Genomic DNA, 27,984 nt, shown 5'->3' on the forward strand with positions numbered 1-27,984 from the left:
GAAAATAAAATTGTGGGAAGTGAGGTTATGTGGGAGGGTGAGAAGATATTCAGCTCAGTCTTAGACATATTAAGTTTAAGAAAGCGCTGGGACATCCACGAAGAGATAGCAGAGAGACAGAGATATGAGTGAGCAGAGAGGGGTGGAGGTGAGGGGAGGAAATGTATATCCTCAGTGTAGAGATGATATTTGAGGTGAAAAGAGCTGATGAGTTTACCTAAAGAAGACATATAGAGGGAGAATAGAACCCCAAGAACAGAAACTTGGGAAACACCTACTGTTAGTGAAAGAGGGGGGAAGAGGAGTCATGAGTGGAGACAGAGAAGGAACGGTCAGTGATGTAGGTAGCAGGACAGTCAGGAGAGGGAAGTTACACATAGAACAAGGAAGTGAAGGATTTGCAGGCAAAGAAGGTGATCCACAGTGTCAAAAGCAGCAGAGAGGTCAAGGAGAATGAGTACAGAGTAATGGCCCTTGGATTTGGCAGAAAGGAGGTAATTGCTGAGTTTTGTGAGGGCAGTTTCAGTGGAGTGGAGAGAATGCAAGCCAGATTTAAATGGGTCAAGGAAGGAAAGAAAGGTGGTTAGGTGGTTGTAAATACGGTAAGTATTTTTTAAGAATGGGGAGACAAGGGAATGTTTGAATGTAGAAGGTACAGTGCAAAATGAGAGAGAGAGATTGAGGAGGTGGGCAAGATGGGAACAGGCAGAAGGAGAGAGGTTGCACTGTACGGCTACCACACTTGTTCATTGAGGATAGGAGGTTGAAATGTACATAAACGTGATTAATTTATTTATTTTTGGTACCTAGGATTATGTATAAACAAGAACAATTACTAATAGGCTCATAATATTCAAAAATATAAAGATATACACACATATATATATATATATATATATAATCCAATAGTAGGTCAGACCTCTCATTGCAACAAGTCCAGTGCTTGTGGTGCACACTCAATGAGCCCCTGCAAGGACAAAACATGTATGTAGCAAAGAAGAAAAGGAAAGAGCACTCAACAAGGTAGTATTCAAAAGGAGTTATTTATTAATCACAACAGTAACAAATCAGTCATAGTCAACATTTTGGTAATCAGATTTGACCTTCCTCACAATATAAACCCATCAGAAGTAGAATAAACAGAAGTATACACCCCAGTGCAAGCCACCTCCATATTTACCTGTGGAAATCCACATATTAGGCATGCCCATAGTCACATGTGATGCCACCGGAAGTGACATCATTCAAAACCGACATATAAAGTACTAATATATAGTACAAAATTGTACTATATATAAACATCACCTGTAGATGTGTAAATCATTGCATAACCCCATCAATTATGATGCTTATAAATGCAGCCTTACATGAGTAACAGCTCTGATCGCATACACCACCTCCGGTAAGCAATAATCACGGAACTGGAAGTATTGAATGTTTACAACATATGGCTGCTCTTTAAACAGGTTATATCCCTGGCTTGTATTGGCAACCATTGAAGTTTACCTTGATATATATATATATCATCCACAGTAAAGAAGTCCACATGTATAGAAACCTCCAGTTTGGGTGCAACTTCCGGTATGCGCCTCACCATGCAGCACAAACTATAAGTACAAAGGAAAGAGGCAGAGAGCGCACACAAGTTATGAACAACGAATCTCAATAGCCGTGTCTCCACTAATATATATACTGTGGTAATGAGGAAACAATTCAATCAAGCCAATGGTAATTGTATAAACATTTTTTAGTTCTAAATGCATAAAATAATTATGGGATAAAATCATAATTCCCTAATATAAAATCGGTCACACATATCAGCTTATATGAAAAAGAGGGGGGGTGATGATGTAAAAAAAAAATATATAAAATTGAAAAAGTAAAAGAAAAAAAATGGTTATTAATAAACAGTTGAATGTCTCTCAATGGAGTAATTCGGAAACAAAAGTAAAAAGAGTCTTGTTTGGCATAGCACAAATTAGCTATGTACCATTTGTTGAAAATCCAACGTATTGTGTCCAATCAAACTTTTATAACTAACATATTGTTAGTAATTGTGCTAAGAGCACCAATATATAATTCCCCCCCCCCTTTATTGGAATAGCATGCTCCAGGGGTTTGCAACCATCCAGTGTTGGTCTATAATTTAATTTATTTATTTCGGAAGCAGGTATATAATGTATTTTTAGACTGCTGCAGCAACCAAAAAACGGACTTTAGTATGTTTGGAACCTGGGGCCGTGTCTGCTCCTTAGCATGCCTTCTCCCCATTTAACATACCTGCATAGTCCACATATGTGATGGGGACTGGTGAGGATATTTTCAGATGTAATGAGTACTCATGCCTTTTTCCTCTGAAGAAACGACCAGCTAGTGAGGTTGAGAAATGCGTCTGCACCTGTGGAGCTGTTTGTTTTATTCCCCTGGATCACGGTCATTATTGCGGCAGCAGAGCGGAGAAAATTAGCCTAGTTGCCAGCAATTACTTTACCGCTCAGTACAAGCTGCCCCAAATATGCTGCAAAGCATACCCATACACTGGTCAAAAACTTAACTTCTGCACACAGATTGAGGTGGCCGCCAATTACATCTGAAAATATCCTCACCAGTCCCGGTCACAAATGTGGACTATGCAGGTATGTTAAATGGGGAGACGGCATGCTAAGGAGCAGACACAGCTGCAGGTTCCAAACATACTAAAGTCCGTTTTTGGTTGCTGCAGCAGTCTAAAAATACATTATATACCTGCTTCTGTAATAAATTAAATTAAAGACCAACACTGGATGGTTGCAAACCCCTGGAGCAGACTATTCCAATTGAAGAGGAGGGAAAATGGCATATTGGTGCTCTTAGCACAATTACTAACTATATATGTTAGTTATCAAAGTTTTATTAGATACAGTACATTGGATTTTCAACAAAGGGTACATAGATAATTTGTGCTATGCCAAATTAGACTCTTTTTACTTTTGTTTCCGATTACTCCATTGAGAGACATTCAACTGTTTATTAATATCCATTTTTTTTCTTTTACTTTTTCAATCTTATATATAATTTTTTTACATCATCACCCCCCCCCTCTTGTTCATATAAGCTGACATTTGTGACCGATTTTATGATATTAGGGAATTATGATTTTATCCCATAATTATTTTATGCATTTATAATTAAACAATGTTTATACAATTACCATTGGCTTGATTGAATTGTTTCCTCATTACCACAGTGCATATATTAGTGGAGACATGACTATTGAGAATCATTGTTCATAACTTGTGTGCACTCCCTCCTTCTTTCTTTTGTTTTTCCATATACCCATTAGAGGGGTAGACTACCCCTCACAAGGGAGTAGCATCAAGTTATGAATATATAAATGGAGTGTTTGGTGCCCATTTGTATATCTTTTTTACAAACTAGAAGTACCTGTACCCTGATACAAATGCCAGTTTGGAGTCCATCATTAGGAGCATATAGACACAATGGTATCAGAGCCATATGCTTAATACCCTCTATGGCATATATGCAGTCCTTTAACAATATTGGCCTACTGTCCCAGTGTCCAATATTAAGTATATATGATGGTATCAGAGGGCACCTAATCAGCACATATGCTGTCATTTATCTAATCTCATGCCAATTGACATGTTCCTTGTGATGGGAGTATAGATCTAACTTCCAGTCTAATATTATATGTTCCCCAAAAATGTTCACTAGTGGAAAAGCAACAACACTGTCCCACTAAATATATAGTGGCTCTATAATGCCAATTGTCCACACAAGGAGTGTTTACAAAAACCAGTCACTACAAGTGTATAACAATGACAGAAAAAATAAGCAAAAGGAAAAAATGTGCATACAGGTGGTATACAGGTATACAGCAAGTTTCAAACATGTGTACAAATATATATATATATATACATGCAAACGAAGAGAACTCAATTGATGGTGTTCCCTGAGAAAATGTGACACCACTGGTTTGTCAGTAGTACCTGTGGCATAAGGCAAGCGTATGGAGGAACGGTGTTGCGTCATTCACTCCTTAAATATACGTATTGTTTTCCCCACATACATTAGCCCACAAGGGCATATGTGGAAATATATGACATGATCCAAATTACACGTCAATCGATATTTCAAATTAAGTTTTTGTCCATTGTGAGGATGGCAAAAAAATCGTCCAGTGATGAGGGATCTACATGTCATGCATCCCAAACATTTGTGGCAGCCTTTACTCATAGACAACCAATTGTCTCTATTGGATTTGCTAGGGCATAGATCAGGTCTAAGTAATATGTCTTTTAAATTACGACCCCTGCTTATGCTTAACAGCGGAGAGACTTGATTCAAATTCTTGAAAGCAGGGTCAGAAGCGATCAGCGGCCAATGTCTCTTAATCGCTTTTTTCGTAGCTTTCAGATTGGTGTCACAACGTAATCCCAATATAATCTTATCAGGCTTTTCACTTGGCGGCCTATGTTGCCCATTACCCACAATAGCTTTCGCTCTAGTGAGGCATCTCTCAATATCATTGCTGCAGTTGCCCCATTCAAAAAATCTGTTTCTGCCTTCCAATAATTGCTCATCAGCCCGTATCGGGTCTGAATTATTCCTCAGCACCCTCACGAACTGAGAAACTGGTAAATTAGATTTCAAAGAATCCAGGTGATGGCTCGAGGCCCACAAAAGGGTGTTTCTATCAGTCTCTTTTCTATACAACGTGTATCCTATGGCTGATTCATGCCTAAACACAGTTACATCCAGAGAATTCATCTGAAAATCATCAGCTGCAGTCGTAAAATGAATGGGGGAATCTAGATCATTCAAAAACTTGACCATTTCAAAAAAAGAATCCTTATCACCCCTCCAGACAAAAAAATATTGTCAATAAATATCTTGAATAAAACTAATCTATCTGCAAAGTGTTCAAAAATGTGTTTCTGCTCATATTGGTTCATGAAAATATTAGCATATGATGGCGCTAGGTTAGAACCCATTGCGGTTCTCGCCAGCTGTATAAACCAATCACCTTGGTACATAAAATGGTTCAAACCCAGCACCATCCGCACCAATGATAACAAAAATTCAATAGGTGGCCCATTGTAGGGACTCCTGAGTAATGATTCCTCAATCGCATGTATCCCCCCTTCATGAGGGATCAAGGTGTACAAAGATGATACATCTAATGTTGCTAATATACAATCAGAAGGAATAAATCCAAGTGCCTCCTGTTTGCATTCTAGATCCACAACCCTTTTTAAACTAGCATTGTTAGAAACAGGGTCAAACAAGCTGGGAAGTTTAAATAATGGCATAGATAGACCCGGTTCAATCCTATTCCGATTATCTAAGTATTCCCTTAAGCGTAATTTTCTACCCATCTTAAAGTGATCAATGGACCAGTTAAAGGAATCAAAACGATTTGTCGGTATAAACGATAGACCCATAGATAATAGAGAATGTTCAGCAGGGTCTAAGGTATGGGAAGATAAATTAAAAATTAATATATCCGACCCTGTCTGTTTCTTGGACGCCCTCTTCCTCTTGCCACGACCCCTCCTGGGGTGTGGCCTTGTATTTTTGGGCCTATTCCACTTCTGGTGACTCTTGGATGAGGTCCTAAAAAAGCTACACCAGAGGGAGGTAGGCTTTCAGATGATTCTGCCTCAGAGGAGGAATGGGAGGAAAATTCTCCCTCCCCTCTATGAGCCCACTGACGCCCCCTCTGTGGATGGAAAGAGCCTCTAGACCTTCTATTCTCCCCCACCAACCATTTATACACCATATGTCTCTGATAGTCAGATTCCATGGTCTCTAACTTCTTCCTTTTGAATGAAATCAGATCCAGTTTGTATTTTTCTAACTGGGTCTGTAGCCGTTCCACCCAATTTTCAGTATTATCTGCCTTCAATGTGGGCAAGAAATCTTTCAATGCTAGTTTAAAAACTTTTCTGAGGGTTGTGGATCTAGAATGCAAACAGGAGGCTGGGAATTATCAACCATACGATAATTTAAATTTGACTGAGAAAAAGGCTTTTAAGGTCCTAAAGAATGACACTTCGATAGTAATCCGTAATGCAGATAATGGGTGTGCTTTGACACTCCAAGGTTTTGAACCGTATGATCATGAGATCAGAAGGCAACTATCTGACAGTAGCACATATAAGATGGTTGAGAAAGATCCCATTCATTTGTTTAAAAAACAGGTGGATGAATTACTACACTTGGGTGTGAGCAATGAGTGGATCAGTGTGGAGACTTTTGATTATTTGACTGTGGAATTTCCTATTTGCCCTATACTATATACTCTACCTAAAATCCATAAGTCCCTCACTGATCCTCCTGGGAGACCCATTATCTCTGCCAGGGGCTCATTGCTCCAGCCATTGGCGAGATTCATCGACCATTTTTTGCAGCCTGTCGTTAAATCCAATCAATCTTACTTGAAGGATACAGGGCACTTTTTAAGTGAGTTCAGGCTACTGGGATTTATTCCTTCTGATTGTATATTAGCAACATTAGATGTATCATCTTTGTACACCGTGATCCCTCATGAAGGGGGGATACAAGCGGTGGAGGAAGCATTGCTCATGGGTCCCTACAATGGGCCACCTATTGAATTTTTGTTATCATTAGTGTGGATGGTGCTGGGTTTGAACCACTTTATGTACCAAGGTGATTGGTTTATATAGCTGGCGGGAACAGCAATGGGTTCTAACCTAGTGCCATCATACGCTAATATTTTCATGAACCAATATGAGCAGAAACACATTTTTGAACACTGCAGATTAGATTTGTTTTTTTCAAGAGATTTATTGCCAATATTTTTGTTGTCTGGAGGGGTGATAAGGATTCTTTTTTTGAAATGGTCAAGTTTTTGAATGATCTAGATTCCCCCATTCATTTTACGGCTGCAGCTGATGATTTTCAGATGAATTTTCTTTACGTAACTGTGTTTAGGCATAAATCAGCCATAGGATACATGTTGTATAGAAAAGAGACTGATAGAAACACCCTCTTGTGGGCCTTGAGCCATCACCTGGATTCTTTGAAATCTAATTTACCAGTTTCTCAGTTCGTGAGGGTGCTGAGGAATAATTCAGACCTGATACGGGCTGATGAGCAATTATTGGAATGCAGTAACAGATTTTTTGAACGGGGCTACTGCAGGAACGACATTGAGAGATGCCTCACTAGAGTGAAAGCTATTGTGGGTAATGGTCAACATAGGCCACCAAGTTAAAAGTCTGATAAGATTATATTGGGATTACGTTGTGACACCAATCTGAAAGCTACAAAAAAAGCGATTAAGAGACATTGGCCGCTGATCACTTCTGACCCTGCTTTCAAGAATTTGAATCAAGTCTCTCCACTGTTAAGCATATGCAGGGGTCGTAATTTAAAATATATATTACTTAGACCTGATCTATGCCCTAGCAAATCCAATAGAGACAATTGGTTGTCTATGAGTAAAGGCTGCCACTAATGTTTGGGATGCATAACATGTAGATCCCTCATCACTGGACGATTTTTTTGCCATTCCCACAATGGACAAAAAATTCATTTGAAATATCGATTGACGTGTAATTTGGATCATGTCGTATATTTCCTCATATGCCCTTGTGGGCTAATGTATGTGGGGAAAACAATATGTATATTTAAAGAGCGAATGACGCAACACCATTCCTCCATACGCTTGACTTATGCCACAGGTACTACTGACAAACCAGTGGCGTCACATTTTCTCAGGGAACACCATCATTTGAGTACTCTGAGATACATAATTATAGACTGGATTCCAACACTGACCCGTGGTGGTGATAGAGGTCTACAACTACTTAAGCGTGAAGCAAGATGGATCCACCAGTTGGACACTGTGGCCCCTAAGGGACTTAATGAAATGAATCCTTTAAATATTTTTATTTGATCTATGGGGTTACAATAACCTTTTTCCTAGTGTTTTTTTCTCTCTTCCTTTTTTTGGGGATTTCTCCTGTGGGAGTTTAACCTTATGAAGATGTACTTTTTTAGTTGTAACTATGCAAAGGTGTTCAGTAGCAATGTGTTCCTTTTTTTATAATTTTTTATAATTTTTTGTATAATACTTTTTTGTATAATGTGTTAGTGTAGTGTTTTTGTCTTATCTGTGTTTTATTATTGCTTTTGGATCAAGGTCTCACTATACCTTTGATCTTGTTAATATCTATTCAAGGCGCTGTGAGTATTTTGTTGTTTAATATAGAGGTATTGATATTGTTATGATGGCAGCTATTATGAGGTGTCCATAGGTACTGTAGATGAAATTATGCGAGTGGAGGCGGCTTGGTAGCTATGGCAACATGAGCGAGTCTCCAATATTTGAGAGGACTGAGTGGTGATTTCCCATTTGATCTGGGTTGATGAGCCAGCTGCTCGAGATTTATTTACATATTAATATTTAAGAAATTTATCTGGGGGAATATAAGGTATCTTGTTAGCATCGCGTCTGCAGTTTGACGCTGCTATTGTTTAGTAGCTTGCACACTGCTTAGCTATGAGTTTTCCTGAGCGCTGGTTTGACCCACTCTGTTAGCCATACAGAGATGAGGTCACTTTTGGTTTGCGTTCCAGCTGGTGAAATGCACGCCGGAGAGCGGTTTTAGACACATGGAGCGCATATCTTGAAGTTTGTACTCTTTGATTTTGAGCGCTCAAGACTGGATATTAGTAAGCAGGTAAATGTTCATGCATTGATTGCATGATTGCCTGTGAATGACACCTGTGGACATCTCTTGATAGCGATGCTGTGTGTTTTATTTGATTGGGGGTGTGTCTACCTATTACACTTGGGGGGTATATATAGACTCATTTGTTCTGGTGGTGGGACTTGCTGCTTGGATTATGCAGGATGTGATTCTTTGGTCATGACAAAGGGCACTGAGGGGCCCGAAACTTCGACTGTCCATATTGTCTAAGGTGCTATTATGAATAATTAAAGTTGCCTACCCACTGTATGAAGATTGGTGAGTGCTCTCTCTTCGTTTGCATGTATATATGGCCACCTATGGATGGATTCTGGTAGGTGTCCTGAGTTATGCACCCCAACAAGTGGACTTTTTTATTGTGGTGAGTGCCGTTCTATACACTACTGGACTATATATGTATATATATATATATATATATATATATATGGCATCCACTAGCACTTATTAAAAAACTAAAAATAAAAACAAAATGGGTGGTTCAATAAGCGCTGTCTTCCAAGACCATACGAAAGTCCATACGAAAGTCCTTCTTGATTGGGACTGTCACTCAAAAGATAAAAAGAAAATACATGAGCAAAATTTTTGCTAATCTTGTTAAATATTTCTGTTGATATGGAGTCTTGATTCCACGACTCACCTCCTTAATAAACAATGCGTTCCTATCAAGGTATCTTTGTATTCACAATTTTCTCATACACTATATTGAGATGTTTTCATGCATTCCCACCAGGAACCCTTCAGTATACCAACTTACCTGGAATCAGGCATCGATGTCCACATAAAGGTATCTTTATTCAGGATAGTAGGTGGTACTTGGCAATCAGAAAAAATTCTTTGTCCAAAATCATTCAAAGGTATGGAATTTATTGAGACAAAACCATGTGAAAATAGTACATGAATAAAACACAGACTCCACTAAAACTAAGTGGAAAGTAAAATAACAAGAATAAAAAATGGAAGAAATACCAATAGTCTCAGTAAAAGCAAACACCAACGCGTTTCTGACATAACGTCCTTCCTCAGGGTGTACTGAGACACAATACCTATAGGGGTATATATACCACTCAAAGGTCACATGACCTCTATGGCCTGGAGAAAACCCGAAATGGATCCAATTATTCTCCATCTTATTACAGCAATAATAACATAATGAAACTCTAATATAATAAATGCATAAAAACATCCTATAATACACATATGATTATATTGCCACATATTAACCACATCAAGGGAAATTAGCAAGTATAGTAAGTAGATCCAGTCCATATATTCAGAGGAACCTCCAATCCCAAGAGATTTTGGCGCCAACCGCAGCGATCCTCATTATACGGGTAGGAACGTCCTTCCTTGATCTCCGTGTGTGGAATGCAAACAAAGGCGTGTCATTTACGGGTTCCCGTCTATGGACCGCAATAGCTGGAAATACGCAAGCGGCTGGTGTGGAGTGATCACTGACGGGGGTATTCGCTACCAGAAGACCCACCAGAAACAGGAGACACTGATGCAAAGGTTCCTCCTGAACAGCGAAAACGTTCCTATCCACATTCCACAACCTTCTGCCCAATTCTTGTGATATATATAAACGGGACGATCACATCCATTTATATAATGTTGGCATGATGAGTACTATGGAGTACACTTGCATGGGAATAGTGAAAGGGGGATCCTCACAGTGGTAGGGGTACACATGAAAAATAATGAAAACAGGATTAAGAATTTAAAAAGTACAATTTAAGAAAAATATTAAAATAAGAATCATAAAAACCACTTCATCTCAAAATCAATATTAAGACCGTTAGGAGCTAGGGATTTTAATAAATAAATCGTCTTCATCTCCATTCTAGCAAGGATATTATCTTTATTATCAATCCTCCAGTTAGGCTTAGCTACTTGTATGCCACAAAAAGAGACAAGATGTTTTATATCACACTGATGTTGTGTCTTAAAGTGTGATGAAACATTGTGGGATACAAGACCTTTTTTGATGTTTCTCACATGTTCAGATAGTCGCTCTTTTAACATTCTTTTGGTTTTCCCAACATATTGCTTACCACATGAACATACCAACAAATAAACCCAATACTTAGTGTGACATGTTATAAAATCTTCTATTGGGAACACCTTATTAGTTTGAGTCGACCTATATTCAGTAATTTTAATTGCTGGGCTTTTACATGCTTTGCACATACTACATGTGCCGCACCTATAGAAGCCCTTAGATTTATTACTACTAGGTAGGGTTGGAACAGCGATGGCACTTCTCACTAAATTATCCCTGATATTGCGTGCCTTCCTATATATGAACCTAGGTCTGTGATTAATATGAGATTTCAAACTGGGATCTTTAGTTAAAATCCCCCAATGTCTCTTTATGATCTGTTCTACTTGTTTATGCTGGCTATTAAATTGGGTAATAAAAGCTATACTGTTGTGTTTTATATCTGAATCCCCATTTTTCTTGATATTCGGAATGGCCTCTAATCTATTTAAACATTGTCCGTTCTCCTTAGCCTTTTCTATTACATTAATATTATACCCTTTGCAAATGAACTGGTCACTCAATATTTTTGCCTGTTCCTCGTACATACTAACTTCTGTACAATTTCTACGAATTCTGTGGAATTGGCTATTTGGTATGCCTTTAAGCCAGTTCGAATGGTGATTACTTTTGGCCTCGATATAACTATTACAGTCAGTCGGTTTGGTATAATTTTTAGTTTTCAAAATACCATCCTCTACGTAAATCGTCAAATCGAGAAAATCCACCGAAATTTCACTAACACAAAAACTTAGTTTTATATTGTGAACATTGTTATTCAGATATTCACAAAAAGTATCCAAAGTATTTGGGTCTCCCCTCCAAATAAAAATAATATCATCAATATACCGACGCCATGACACCAGGCTGGCACCAAACTCATGCCCACTCCAAACTGTGTGGTCCTCCCACCAAGCCATAAATAAGTTTGCATAGCTTGGTGCCAGCCTGGTGCCCATGGCTGTGCCTGCAAGCTGTAAATAAAAGGCACTATCATACCAGAAATAGTTATTACATAAAATTAGCTCAATCCCCTCCAAAATAAAAGTCTGTATATCTCCCGTCATATCCTCTTTATTCAAAAAATATTTTACTGCTTCCAAACCAGTTTGATGCTGAATAATCATATATAGAGAGGTGACATCTGCTGTCACCAATCTGTAACCGGGAAACCACTCTATAGAGGAAAAATCTTTAATGGTAGATATAGTATCCTTTAGGTAAGATCTCGTCTTTTGTACTAAAGGCTGAAGTAGATGATCAAGATATTGCAAGATTTTTGCTCGTGTATTTTCTTTTTATCTTTTGAGTGACAGTCCCAATCAAGAAGCACTTTCGTATGGACTTTCATATGGTCTTGGAAGACAGCGCTTATTGAACCACCCGTTTTGTTTTTACTTTAAGGTTTGGAGTTGTGGTGCACTCTGGGTGTGTGACTGAGCTGCAGCCTTAACAGAGGGCGCAGGTTGCCTCTACAACATTGTATTTTGATATTTGTATTAACGCACCTTAGTGGAGGTGTCCAGCTGCCCTAAATATGTTCTCACATAGAGGACAAAGACATCTACTTATGAATGATGTGTTTAAACATTGTGAAGATGATAGTGTGGTAGATGAACATCTTTATACGGCTATGTCTAAACTGGAGAAATGTTTATTGAAAGAGGGAAAAATTTGGTGGGAAATGAGAACATTAGAAAAATATTGCAGTGAGAAAATTATCCCTAGGGGTCTACGTATAGATAAGGTTCCATCTTTTGAAAGTAGTTCCTCTGAATTTAGAACTGAGTGGTTCAAAATATTGGACCACTGCTGGTATTAGTGCAGTTCTCTCGCAAACATAAATATAGGGTTTTTATTACTACAAATATATTTTGTTACACAAAAATTAAACAGCTTATAAAGTTTTTTAACTAGTATATACTATAAACAAGGTTAATAAATGCATATAAAATAATATACTGATCTATAGCAATCTGCTGATATAAAATAAAATAGTATAATGAATACATATGTCTCTATAGATGAACCAGCTAATTGAGCCTAACATTCTCTAAATCCTTAATATTGTATGTTCAAAAAACATGTAAATATTACTGTGATCTTTATCTCATATGGGTATATATATATATGCATATATATAATCCATGAAATCTTATAATAAGATAATTTTAGCACTCTCGTTTAGGGATCCATTTACTACAATCCGTATTTGGAATTCAGATTGTAGTGTCATATTACAGATTGAATTCGCATTGCATTGCAAATTCAGCCAATATCAGAGAGATTTCCAAAAAATTCCTTGCAGGGACAGAGCTTGCACACTTATCCCAGTATTTTCGCAAAAAAACCTGTGACAAGTACCCGTGCATGAGCTGACCAGCCGCTGCTAAGCCCCACCACATCGCTAAGCCCTGCCCCCTGTGACCGCAACCTTCCCTCCCTTAATTACACTTACCTCCAGTGATCGGGGCTCCGGTGATGTCCTCCGTGCCTTCGGTCAGCTAATCTCCCATCCTGCACTGGGACACAGTTAGCTGACCGAGTCCCAGTGCAGGATGGGAGTCCAGCTGACGGAGGGAGGACATCATCGGATCCCGATCTCCGGTCCATGGACTCAGGTTAGTTATTTTTTTTTGCACTATTTCTTTTTTTTAGCAGTGATCAGCATGTGGACTGTTTAGACCACACAGCTGATCACTGGGGTCAGCTCAGGGCTCTGCTCTGCATGTTAGAGTAAAACAGAGTCTGGTAGCCGGGGGACACCCTGGATAATGCCACCTCCATGCGTTATTATCAAATGGCTTCCCCCAGTATTTTTTTCACAATTTATTTTTAATAACTACCAGACAGATTGCATTTCCCATTATAATTACGGGAAATGTGATCTGATTAGTAAAGATATGTGATTATTAGGGCTTGGAGTAGAATTTTACGAATTCTACTCCGATTGCCCTTTAGTAACTTTAGGTGATACTAAAATAATGTGAAAAGGGTGTGAAAACACCCTTTTTCAATTATTTTAGTAAAAATAATAACAAATAGAGCCCTTAGCCTATTAAATTACTCATTGTGACTATAATGTAATAAAATAAAAGCTGGCTGGCCTACTATATCTTTCCTTTATGTATAGTAAATGGTTAGCACAAATATTGTTAATATGGGCGGCAGAATTGCACAGTGGTTAGAATTGCTCTATTTTAGCAGTGAGTTTTTTTATAACCCCAGGTGATGTCTGCAGTGTTTAAAAATTCTCTATATGTTTATATAAGCTTCATTTGAGTGCTCTAATTTCCTGATTAATGGTTTAATCCAAACATATACTGACACATTAATTTGCTTATGTTTGTGTTAATGTATTATAAAATCACATAGTATGCTTAACTGGTAATCTTTTTTTAATCTACAGAACTACAGAATAAATTGATAGAAGTATGATGGTAACAATTATAAAAATACATACATACAAAATTAGTTTGTTTCTTAGTGCCTGATTCAAAGGTGGATGTATTTAAACATTGGGCGCAAGCACCCAATGTTTTAAATCTGCTCATGTGTCCAAGACATACTGTGCATATGTCCTGATGGTTAATTCCTGGGACACATGCACACACATTTGGGACACAGGGGCTGATTCAGACCCGGATGCTATCAGCCATTCGCTCGTACGCATTCGATTGTTTTAAACCACACATGCGTCCAGTTCTCATTGCGCATTTGCAGCAGGATCATTGCAGTCATTTTTCGTTCGCTCGTATACACAGCGAACAGGAAGTGACCTATGTCATTTGATTGACAGAATGTTCTGTTTATGGGTGGTAACGGGGGTGGAGATGAGAAAACACAGGCGTAGCAAGCCGTTTTTTGGGCGTACATGTATTATCTTGTGCGAACGTCCAATGTGGGCGCTATTTTGTACACATCACTGTGTGATCCAGTTTCCATAATGACTGCTCATTCAGCTTGTGGTAGGGTACTGGATCTCGCAAAGACGATGGTCACTTCGTAGCTCCCTTAGCTAATCGATGTTTTGCTATTCTCCTTTACAAGGCACAAGACCAATCACCTAATAATTGGATCACTTGCGAGAAGGTGATTTGCAATGGCCAGGCTATATTAGCTAAATTTGGAAATCACAGCAATCCCAAAATAAATGTTTTAATAAAGGTAAAAATGTTGGATGTTTTTCTTGTATTCCGTACGCATGTTGTTGTCAGATATTGTTATGGTTTTAAAAAGCCTAACACCTTGATTTTTTTTTGTTTTGTTTTAAAAGCCCAACACCTTTTTTGTTTTTTCATTTATTTTCATTTTTTGTAAAAGCCAGAAAGACAATCAGCTACTAATTGCTTGGCTTGTGTTATTGTTTACTTACCTGTTACCTTTTGTTTTTTAACTTAAACATTTTTTTAAGTATATGACCTTTGTTAAGTATTTAATAATGTTTGTTACAGTCCCTTTTAGCCATTTCATAATGAATTAGACAATTTTTCTTGGGTTATTGTTTATTTATTTGTAAATAAATAAATGTTCACATTTTTTTTTTAAAAAGTGTAATTTTACAGTCCCAATATTTTTTATGGGACTTCAAATATATAAAGTAATGATACAAAAATAAAAAAATTCACAAGAAAGGAGAGGGAGGTTTTGAGGTGCAAAAATATGGGGCAAACACAGAGATGGAATGTGGGGAAATTTGCCAGTACTGTCAACGCATTCTCCCCCGCTTGGCTTGATTTTGGAGGGAGCATGACTTTGTCCATCTGGTTGAATGCCTTGCCTGGCCAGAGGTAGCTGGTGTTTCCTCTGGCCTAGGCATAGGGCTAGGCACATTTGGAGGGTTGGCCGAAGTTGTGCCAGAGGTGGAGTGCCCTGATGTCCCGGCAGGAAGGGAGGCCGGCTCCAAAATGTACAGGCGGACTTGCTACTCCAGGGCATTAGCTAGTCTGACATTGGCTGCAGCGTTTTTCTCCAGGGTGTCCGCCAGCCATAGCAGTTTGGCATCCATACTCCTCAAAATCTCTGTGTTTTGATCCATTTTCTCATTGAGATCTGAGAGAAGGGCCACTGCCTGCGAGGGGGAAGGCCCTGTCCGCCACAGAGTCCCCAGATGGAAATACTGCTTCCTCCCCTGCTGAACCAGCAGATCTACTGCGGCCAAAACTCAGTTCTGGAGCACACTTGTCCTCGTCTGTGCCTGTGTGAAAAACAGAGATCATACAAATTTTAGTTAATTTTTAAGTTTTCAAAAACAAAAAAAATAAAACAGTTTTATCTCAATGACCTGTGGGAACATGTGGAGCCGCAAAGTCTGGCATGTCTTTGTCCATGTTGGACACGCCAAACATCTCCTCTTCCTGCACACACCCCTGTGCCAGCTCCTCCAAATCGGTCAGCTCCAGTGACACAGGGGTTGGCCGACCACCTGTCCCCCCTGCATGCCTAGCCCTATCAGCCAACTTTTGCTTTAGCCAATATTTGAAGTCACTCCATCTGTTGGTAAAAAAGTAATTTTAGATTTGAAATGTTCCTCCACATTTTGGGACTTAGGTGAGAGCATTTACGTACCGGCGTTTGACCTCTTTGGTTGAGCGAACAAAGTCACCAACCCCATTGACAGCACTGGCTATGTCCTCCCACAGTTTCCATCTCTGGCTTGCACCCATATTTCGTGGCACCTGTACCAGGTTGTCAATACAGTTTTGCACCAAAACCTCCATCTCCTTTCTTGTGAATTGCGGCTGCTGTTTACTTTTACTCCTGGCCTGGATACTAGGCCCTGCAGCCTCCTCATTGTCAGTCTCCACACCTTACAAAAATATATATATATTTTTTAATTTCTACTTTTTTATTTTTTTGGGTTGCTAACTTTCATTTTGGAGCTACTTACTTTGTTGTCTGGGATTATGGCTTTGCTGCTGTTCTGTGGACATGATTCAATCCTTGAATTCAGCAGACCCATTGTGTGCTTTCATGACGTTTTTAAAGATGCGTGTGCATTATACGGGCGCATCTATTGAGCATCATTGTTTTGAGCGGGAAAGTTAGGTCTATTTAAGGCTTTTTTGTGGCCTTGTTTCGGGGTGGGTTGATAGAAGTGGTTGGTGGATGTTGGAGTTGAAGAGTTGTTTGTGAAGGTGTTGTGGAGAGTTGCTGAGTTGTCAAGTGTTATTTTTTGGTTCGCATTTTTGCATTTTGGTACTAATCCTTTTTTTTGGTTTTTGAGGTAAGTTTGTTGGTTCGCTTTTTTTAATTTTATTTTTTTAATAAAATTTGTATAATTTTTTATTTTAATATTTTTTTTTTTATATATATTTCAGGTTTTTTTTGCTTTGCCTTTTATCTCCTTTCGATTGGTGAACTACAATTTTAGTTTCGGGCTCGTCTTTGTACGGTAAGTGTTTATTGAGATACATTAGACAATGTTTATTGTTAACATTTATCATGTTTTTTTAATGGATCTCATTATGCATTATTTTTTTATTTTTGCCCAAATGATTATTTGTCCTTCAAAAATGCTCAATTTCTTGCATATATTTTGCACATCTCCTGTCTGTGGTGTTAGCATACCATTTAGCGGTCTTTATTGCCCTCTATTGCGTATATTTTGCACATCTCCTGTCTGTGGCATTAGCATACCATTTAGTGGTCTTTTTTGCCCTCTATTGCATATATTTTGCACATCTCCTGTCTGTGGCATTAGCGAACATTGGATTAATAGAATAAAATCAGACACTAACAACATCTGTGTAGTGCATGCATTCTTTATATTTTGGGCTTAGGCTTTTATTTTTATAATTTGTTTTTATTTATGTGAATTCTAATTCATAAGTTTTCTTCAAGATGTCACTACCGAATCCTTTAAGATTCTTCTTAATGTGTCAAAAAGATAAGTATATTTTCTTGTTTTTAGATTTTAAAAAATTAACTACATTGTCTAACATTTCAGATTGATGTTGGGTGAATTATAGTGGCAATGGTCCACGACCCCGACCAACCTGAACCTCCTCCTAGGCATAGGCATCGTAGGCGTGCAAGGCCCCAGATATTTTGAACATGTGTCCCCCTTTTTGGAATGCCTGATGATGTGGTTTTACAGCGGTATTGCCTACCACCCCAAATCATCCTAGACACTCTTTCATTAATAGAGAGTGATCTTGAAAGGCAAATTAACAACCCAACAGCAATGCCACCACTTACGCAGTTAATGTCATGAGTTACATTTTTGTGCCTCAGGATCCTTCCAGACCACAGTTGGGATTGTTGCAGGCATTTCCCAATCCTCCTTTTCAAGGATCCTGGGGGCGTCATGGATTTAAGCACCTACATCATTTTATTAAGATGCCATTGGATATGGGTTCCCTTAATGTGGTGAAGCAGAATTTTTACCAATTTGCAGGCTTCCCACATATCATAGGGGTTGTGGATGGCACTCACATACCACTTCAGCCTCCAGCAGCACTGGAGGCCATATTTAGGAACCGTAAGCACTTTCATTCAATGAATGTAATGGTGGTATGTGATGCCTCCCTCCAGATCCTATCCCTGAATGCCAAATATCCAGGAAGTGCACATGATTCATTTGTCATCTGGCAATCAGGGCTTTGGCACAAATTAAACAACCTACAAGCTGGTGACACGTGGCTTCTTGGTAAGTGCTACCCCTAATTTTTTAAGCAAACACTGTTGACTTAGAAATGGTACTGAATGCTTGTTTTTTTTCACAGGAGACAGTGGTTACCCTTGCACGCCCTGGCTGCTCACTCCTTATTTGGTTCCCACACCAGGGCCACAAACTCAATATAATTCCACACTTACTGCCACCAGGCAGGTGGTGGAGCATTGTATCGGCCTTTTAAAAGGCCGATTTTGATGCCTCCACCGCTCTGGTGGCGACCTCATGTATTTGCCGGCTATGGTTTTGAAAATTGTGGTCCTGTGTGGGATATTTCACAACATCGCCATAAGGAGTGGTGTCCCAATGCAGCCAGAGGATGCCTTGCCTGAGGATGGCCCCCCCAAGGTTGGTCGGAGGAGAGTGTCAGGGGGGGCTATACGTGATTATGTCATTTCCCGCTTTTTCATGTATTTGCATTTCCTTGGTTTTATATTTGTTGACATTGTGAAGACTGAAAATTATGAGTGCTTACTATCCTATGTTTCAAACTTTAACCTTATTTTTTATTTTTATTTTTATTTTTGCAAAAACCAAATAACAACCTTCTTACTTCCTGAAAATGCTCACCTGTGACATTAATGACTCCAAATTGACCTTTACACCTGGACAAATGTGTTTCTTATGTGATTTTGGGACAACATGTTGGCATGCACCATCTTGAAGCAGTTCTTGATTTTTTTGGCAATTATTTATGTGTATTTGCTTTGTATTATGATAATTTGTATAATAAACTACTTTTAAACTTATTTGTTTTTGGTTGCCAGAAAAACCAGCAAATGGACAGTACCTTTTAACTTAATTTACAAGGACTTTTTTAACAAATGTAACTTTTTTGGGCAAAATAACTTTAAAAACAACATAACAATTAACAACATTTTTGCATAGTTGGGCCTACTTTTTTTGTTTTTTTATAATTATTATGGGAGTTGCATGGATATTTTTGAAGAACTTAAATAATTACATAAGGTATTTTTTTATAAACATTATGGAGTTAATGTCAATTGGACAAATATGTGTTTAAAGTATGGGAAACCACATTTTTTAATATTAAAGATTTACTTTTAAAGAATACTTACTCCAAAAAATTCGTATGCCACATTGTTTGCATTTTCATATGCAAAATCCATAAACCAAAATGTTTACACCCAAAAATTTGGAAAAAAATGACCTTGTGAGGTAATTTTGGAGACAATAAATGAGATTGGTTATAAACAAATGGCTTTTATTAACCAAAGAAAAAAACATAATAAATTAATGTCTCAAAAAAACAATCAAATGGTCCATTGCGACCATCAGCTGGACCAAATGTCCCCTCATTGCCATTATCTGGCACAAAATGGCTTGATCCCACATCCTTGGGTCTGTAGAAAGAGAAATATGAGTTTCATAAAAATGTGAATTTTTAACAAATACATACAAGAAAAACAGGATTATTTACAGTTAAATAAAGTTTACATACCATGCTAATTTTGTGGCAAAACTATAGTGGTCACATAAACCAATTGTCAACAAAACAAAACAGAAAAAACATGAACATGAGAATAGTGTTTGGAAAAATCACTTTGGGATTTTAATTAATCCTTACACCATTTGTATATTTATTTTATTGTAGAAATTTAAACAAAAACAATGAAACTTGTATTTGTCTCTGGCATATGTGGTTATTGTGAAGTTTATTTTGTTTAGAAAGATTAATAAGTTGTTAAAAAATTTAGTTTTAAAAAAAAAAATTGTCAAAGAAATAAAAATGCTTTTTTACTAAATTTAATTAAAAAATGGAGCAAAATTTTTGGAAAAATAGCACCCAAAATAATCAAAAAATAACCCAAATATGGACTGCCCTTAGATTGTAAGCAGGGATACAATAGTGTATGCTTATAGGGCACATTTTGAAACAATAATTGCAAACAACCACTAACAAATACCTGCATGTTCAGGGCCAGGTTGACCCAGATCCTCTTCCTCCGAAGTGGGCCAGTGGATGGGTGAAGATGGGGGTGAAATGTCTGGGGGGATAAAGGGGAGGGGTTGGTTTCAAGAGTGGGTGCATCAGGGGAGGGTGTGGTAATGTGGATGGGTAGGACAGGGGAGGGAGGGGTGATTTGGGGAGCAGGAGAGGGAGGGGAAATAAGGATGACCAGGTCAGGGGAGGGTGGTGAATTTTGTGAGGATTGGGCAGGGGAGGAGATGGTGGGAGTTGGGGAGAGGGGTCGGGCACACCTCCGTCTCTGTCTCAGGATCCACTCCTGACCTAAATGATGTATAGTTTGTAATATTAGCAAATATGTATACCTTAAAAGATTTTTAATGTAAAACATTAACCACAAAGAAAATATTACTCTTAAAAAATAAACAATAACAAGGTCTCATTTATGCCGAAAAAAACACATACTGCACACATGCACTCACATTAATGCAAATTTACATTAGCAAAGACAAAAAGTAACAACAGATTGTCCTAGACATATAAACATTCAAATATCCACTTACGCCACCAGATCCTCATCCGAAGATGCGCAATCTGGTGTGGGGACCGGCGTCGTAAATCCGACCATTGGCATTCTAATTGGCCGATGGTCCAATGATATCCCATGGCCCGCAGCCTGTGCTGCACCTCCGCGTATGCCTGGCACTTGCATTGGTTGGTGACGGGGGGTAGAATATCAGTTATTCGCCGATCTATGACTTCAGTGAGCACCAGCAGCTCAACACATGTAAAAACACTGGCTCTCATGATGGCAATGTTTTTTTTTTACACAAAACAGTTTTATTACGGGGACCCATAAATTTTCATTAGCTAATGTACTTTCATAAATAACATAAAGAATTCTATTGGTTAATGTGTGAGTCATGTGAACAACCCCTAAAAATAGATTGTGACTTATGATTGGCTTGCTGCATTTGGATGCATTAGCAACAAGCTGGAAATAAAACAATAACAAAATTCAAAACCCAAAAAAAGGTAATAAAAAAGCTAACAAACTGGCTTTGGATTGAAAAAAAACGAGTTTGCCGTTAAAAGCTGACGGATTCTACGGACCAAAATGAACACAAAACAAACAAAGTTTATTGACATTCAATAAAAAAACATGATTGAAAACTTTCGACCAACAATTAAGTAAATTAAGGTAATGATTGGCACCAATCGATTCACGGATGTTTGACGAAGGAAAAACAATGCAATCGACAAATGACAGGCCTACTTCTGGTCGGAATTGTGCGAGCGAACACTTCATGCAAAAATGAGTAATGCGCTCGCTATTTCGGATGCTCGTTAGCTAGACGAGGGGTTGTGGAAATATGGGGCGGAAGACTCGATACGAGCAACCACACGTGTGAGCACTTGTTTTGCCATTTGGATGGACGTACCTCCTGCGGGCGAACGGCTGATAGTGTCCTGGTCTGAATCAGGCCCACAACTGGAATTTAATGGAAATCCATTCAATTCTGATATGCATTTCTGGGAAATTGTTTTTGTTGGCGGGTGTGTCAGGGGCATGCCAGTGTCAGGGACTGTGTCCGAAGATGCAGTTCCACAGGCACCAGTGGCCATGTACCATTGAACATTCTGAGCATTCATAGAGTTGCTCTAATGTCTGATGGTTAGGTCAGTGTCCTCTTGATGATGCAATTATTTGTGCACCATGAAGGAATACAGTTGCAGCCGGTGAGCAACTCAATAGACAGCTGTGGCATTAGCACAAACAGTGTAATGGTTTGCATTGCTGCCTCACAGCACTGAGGTTGTGGGTTAATTTTCCACTAAGGCCCTAACTGTAGGAGTTTGTATATTCTCCCTGTGCGTGTGTGGGTTTCCTCCAGTAGTTTCATTCTACACTCCAAAAATATACTGGTAGGTTAATTGGCTTCCAACAAAAAATAACCCTAGTGTGTATGTTTGTGAGTAAGTGGAAGGGGATAAAGATTGAAAGCTACACTGAGATAGATACTGATGTGAATATTCTCTCTGTAAAGTGCAGTGGAATATGCGTGCACGCGATGTAGTTACTATACTGACATACGGCATCCCAGCTGAAGCAATCTCAGCTCTGGAATGCCACTACCCAGCTACAAGACCAGTGCCGTAACACTGACAGTAGGTGACATCCCTACACCAGAATCCCGACAGCGAGGATGCCGAATGTGAGTATAGTGGAGGGTTAGGGTTCTTAGGCATCACAAGGGGGGATAGGGATTAGGCAAGGGGAGGGAGAGGTTAGGATTAGGTACCCCCAGGGGTGGGTTAGGGTTAGGCACCACTGGGGGGATTAGGTTTAGGCAGTAAGGGGGGAGGGTTAGGTTTGGGCACTAATGGGGAGGGTTAGTGTTAGGATGGGGAGAGGGGAGGGTTAGTGTTAGGCTGTAAAAAACAGAGAGTTAGGGTTACGGGGACAAAGGGGAGGGTAAGTATACTTACCCAACCTTTGTCGGGATCCTGCGCATCGTGATGCCGCTATCTGTGTATTGACAGCAGGCATCCCGACTGCCAGGATTTCATACCCATTCCATGTGCACTATATAAATAACTGGTAATAATACTAATTATGATCATAAATTTGCAGTAGCTATGACATTAGAGTCCACCTCTAAAGCAAATCCTTAATGTACAAGCAAACTTTGTCCTTTACTATTTTTTCATACTACTAAATTAGAGAAATACACAATTGGCACTTCAAAAGCTTGCGGAAAAAAATCTATTTATTTATAAACATGACACCAGAACTTGTTTCTTGATCTGCATGCTACTTAATGGAATTGCATTAAGAATCTAGCTCACCAAAATGTGGAAAGAAAGAAAAAAGTTGACATTTCTTTGTATCTTATGTATTTATTTGTTTGCTTTTTTAACGAGCTTCATTTTCAATCACACACATTTCATTTTTATTTGTTTTCATTGTGACATTAACTTATTAGTCACACACAATTCCCTGTTTATTTGCTTGATGTCCTGATTTAATCAGGGACACCCTTGTTTGGGTAAATGGATTTTAATCAGACGCAAAGAAAAATAAAGAAATGCTGTGGTTTTAATATACAGATAAACAAATGAATGGTAAAGCTCCTGCTGGGATAGAAAAATTGTGAGAGGGAAATAACACAGACATTGGTCTTTTATCCTGAATATTACTCTAGCAATTACTTTTTTGTTTAAGTTATAAATGTAGTTCCTATGAAAAAAATATTGCTTAAATAATATATCCTATATGAGGATGCATATGCTCACCTGCCAACATGACCCATTTTTCACAGTTGCTTAAGAATTTTTATATACCTAGGATAAAAGAGAAATGGTATAATACCAAGGAACAGGGGAATTAGGGATGATCCTAAGCACTGGTACTTAGACTGTTGTGATAGATTGGTAGGTTAATCCACTATCAGTCTAAAACAAGGCCATGGTAACGGATATATATTGTGTATGTGGAGGTGCACCCATGAGAGTCATACAGAGTATGTATGTGTATTATACTTTATTCCACTAACCTCAAAATCCCGGGTTATTGCAGGTGAGCGCACATGAACCCAAGATTTCTGTCAGTCGTCAACCCGGGTCCAGTGTACAAGGAATCCAACCCTGGTACCTAGCAGGATTTTACACGGGAAGTACCCAGGTAGGGCTCAGTGGAAATGGCTATCCTGGGTCATTCAACCCAGGTCCCATTTCTAGCATGGGGAGATCGGCACTTGGAGATGAATAACCCTGATCAGTGCCACAGTGTGAAAGGGGCTGTTCTGAGTCTGACCATGATTGGAACCATGGCCCTGATTCAGACCCGGTTGCTCTGACAGAGCGCTCGCTCTGAATCAGGGCCAGGCTTTTTTTTTTTAGAATGACCTCCTGGCCACTTGCATAATTGTGGGTGACCACCCACAGCTACAGCGAGTGGCCATGATGATGGTCATGATGGTCAAGAGCATTATGAACATCAGGCTTGCGACGAAACCCTTGTGGTAGGGCCTCATGGCCGCAAACCCCAGAGAGCTTTCAGCTCTAACAGAGCCAGGCGCTCTCATGGGAATGCCTCCGTTTGTGCAGCCACCCCCCTGGCCCGCCCACCAAAGGGAGCGAGCTGTCACTTAACATCGACAGCTTGACTCCTTTGTTGCAGGACCCGGAGCGACAGAGTGCCCGTTGATATCCAGGTCTCGTGCATGCGCATGACAGAGCCGGCTCCATCGTGCGCATGCACTATGGGCCACCATCGACCAGGTTGCAAGCAGTCAGCGTTTGCAACCAGGTCTGAATCAGGCCCCATGTTTCAAGTCCTGGGTCAGACCCGAGACTTTAATGTAAAAGTGGTATAAGAAAAGGAATCAACCCTACCTAGTAATAAAACATAACTTTTATTGATATCCAAAATAAAAAAAAATATTGTGGTCTCAAGTACATAGACATAAGTATACATACAACTTTAAATAGGGGAAGTAATGCCAACATTTAAAAAAATAAATTCCATTATCCACAGTTCAAAGAGTACTGTGAAATGGTGTATGGTGTTCCCAGATCAAACAATAAAGCAATATGAAATGATTATATAACCACTCAAGGGAGAGTTTCACTGTCATCAAATGAGTCACAATGAATACGGATATATAACCATTAAAGGTCAATTACTTTTAAATGGCCCTGTTAGGTGTTACAAAAACATAAATAATGCAATCATTGAATTGGATGACACATTAAATAATTGTGTGACAGTCCCCCTGATATCACGTGAGTGAATGTTATTATTCAATATAATTATGTTGTCTAGTGAAATATCATGTAAAATATTATAATAAAATTGTGGGAAAATTCCCTATTCATGTGAAACACCAACCATAAAAAAGCAAGGACTTCCACACCGTATTTTTGGACAAATTAAGAAAATAACATCCCAAGCATTGTCAGGGTAATATACAGTATACAATTCTGGACTGGCTAGTTTTATTATGGCTACTACTGTATGACTGGAAAAAGAAACTTAAATTAAATTGTGCAAGTTTAGGGCTAGGACAGTTAGGGTAAATTATGTTTTAATGAAGGGTAACCTCCCATGGAGATTTAATTATCTATAATTGTGTGATAGCATCATTTATGCAATGTTGTTGGTAGCAAAACCAGAAGGTTTTCTGACAATTCTACTATATAGAGTATGTAGAATGGCCAATACTTCCAATTAATTTCTGATAATGTAGGGATCTCAATCACAACTCCTCATCTGTGCTTACACACCATAGAATGCATGTGCCATACAAGTCTTTAATCAATTTTGTGCAAATAAAGTTGCACAAAATAGCTCAACTCTATGAGAATTGACTCAGAATCAGGCTCCTAGTGTAAAATGTGCTGTACTAAAGGGCATAGCGTACCAGTGCATGACCATAAATGAAGATTCAAGACTCATGCCAGGGTTATTGCAATTAGAAAAAGTTTGTTTGTATGTGTATATATATATGTATATATATGTTTCTGGAGGAAGGAGTAATGTTCAGAAAACATTGACTGTAAGAAAAGATTCGGAGTGATTTTCAATTCAGGTGAACTACAGGAGTAAAATGAGTTTTAGGCCTGTATTCAATTTGGAGCGAAAAGTCCATTGCTGGACTTTTCGCCGTCATCACTGGTTTTGGGTGCGAAAAAGTATCCCCGCTTATCCCCACATTCCATTCCAAAGCGACGAAAACGGGACCTGGCAAAACTGAAGTTGGCAAAATGTTCTGTCAGTTTTGGGGAAATCAGCCTGATGCCCCCCAAAAGATGCACTGACATGGGGGATCACTATGGGTACCCCCGAATAGCCCTGCTAAAGGTATTTGGGGGTTTTAAAAGGTCTCAATAGGTGCTATTTAGCGACTTTCAGCAAGTGGTGTAGAATAGAATTTTGTATTAAAGCATTAAAAAGCGCAAAAAATGCACCTTCAGCAAGCACCTGCAATCAAAAATACATCTCCCCCATACTTCCAGCACCTGCAATCAAAAATACATCTCCCCCATACTTCCAGCACCTGCAATCAAAAATACATCTCCCCCATACTTCCAGCACCTGCAATCAAAAATACATCTCCCCCATACTTCCAGCACCTGCAATCAAAAATACATCTCCCCATACTTCCAGCACCTGCAATCAAAAATACATCTCCCCCATACTTCCAGCACCTGCAATCAAAAATACATCTCCCCATACTTCCAGCACCTGCAATCAAAAATACATCTCCCCATACTTCAAGCCCTTCTGCTCGACGGGAGGTTTCTGTCTCAATAGGTGCTATTTTGCAACTTTCAGCAAGTGGTGCAGATTAGAATTTTGCAACTTTTTGGGGGGAAAATAAGTATCCCCATCAAATTTGAGGTACATGTTAATGGGTGCAAGCATATTTTCAAGTTGCTAAAGTAAAGCATTAAAAAGTGCAAAAAATGCACCTTCACCAAGCACCTGCAATCAAAAATACACCTCCCCCATACTTCCAGACCCCCCAAAAGCTATTTCACTAGTTTTTTATTTTGTTCCCCCACTTTGATTTTTTTTGCCTATTTTTTCAAAGTGCTTTTTTGGGGTGTCCTTTGTGGGGGTGTTGTGTTTTTTGCTGCAATTAGCATCATGGAAGTGTCCAAAAGGGTTCAGGGTTGTTACCGTAAGTTTGCACTCCAAAACCCCAATTCTGCACTTTTTTCCATTGGGTATGCATTGCGTTATCGCACCGGCAAAAAGATGCTGGAATTGAATACGGTGATAAATGTAATCGAAAATGATGTCATCCGTGAAAAAGTATAGCTGAAACGGACTTTTCGCTTCAAATTGAATATGGCACTTAGAGTTGATATTGATGGTTTATAGTGCATTTACTGTACTCAGTGTCGCTGAGAATGTGTTGCTGACAATGCCAGATGACAGAGCCAGTTTCTATAGCACCAAATTCCTTGGGCTCACTGTTGGCCACAAACACAAAGCTTATTAAATGAGATCAGGGACACAACAGCATTGGTGCCACAAACACCTCTGAATATACAAACATGCAGTTACCGTAGTTATTTCTTACTGTTGATCACCACTTGCTAATAAAATATGATTATTACAGTGTCTTTACAATACTAGAACACCACCATTTTCCAGTTTTCATAAAATTTTTATGTAATTGAATTCCAGTGAATAACCTGACATGGTAAAAATGTAAGTGGTAATATAATAGAGGTTAAAATACAGTTTAGGTTAGCAAAAACTGACCAATAATGTACAGTTTAGAACTATAAAAAAGGGAGGCCCTGTCACTCACAGCAGCCGCCGAAAGCCACCCCCTAATCATCGCTCGGGAATGGCTATCTGCTTTCCCCGGCGGAAACCATCAGAATGCATGCGCACTGATCCTGTGCATGCACAGATGCACAGATTTATAACATCAAGCGTTTGCACCCACTGTTTTGAATACTTCTACTTTTGAATCAGGCCCACTATCCTGCTGGAAGTAATAATTATGATATGATTAGCCAGCAGTTCCAAAGGTATGCATATGCTCAATTCTCAGGTAAGGTTAAGGCTATGGAATTT

Source organism: Taudactylus pleione, unplaced genomic scaffold (assembly GCF_031769625.1).
Source record: "Taudactylus pleione unplaced genomic scaffold, aTauple2 ptg000042l, whole genome shotgun sequence".
Classification (NCBI taxonomy): domain Eukaryota; kingdom Metazoa; phylum Chordata; class Amphibia; order Anura; family Myobatrachidae; genus Taudactylus; species Taudactylus pleione.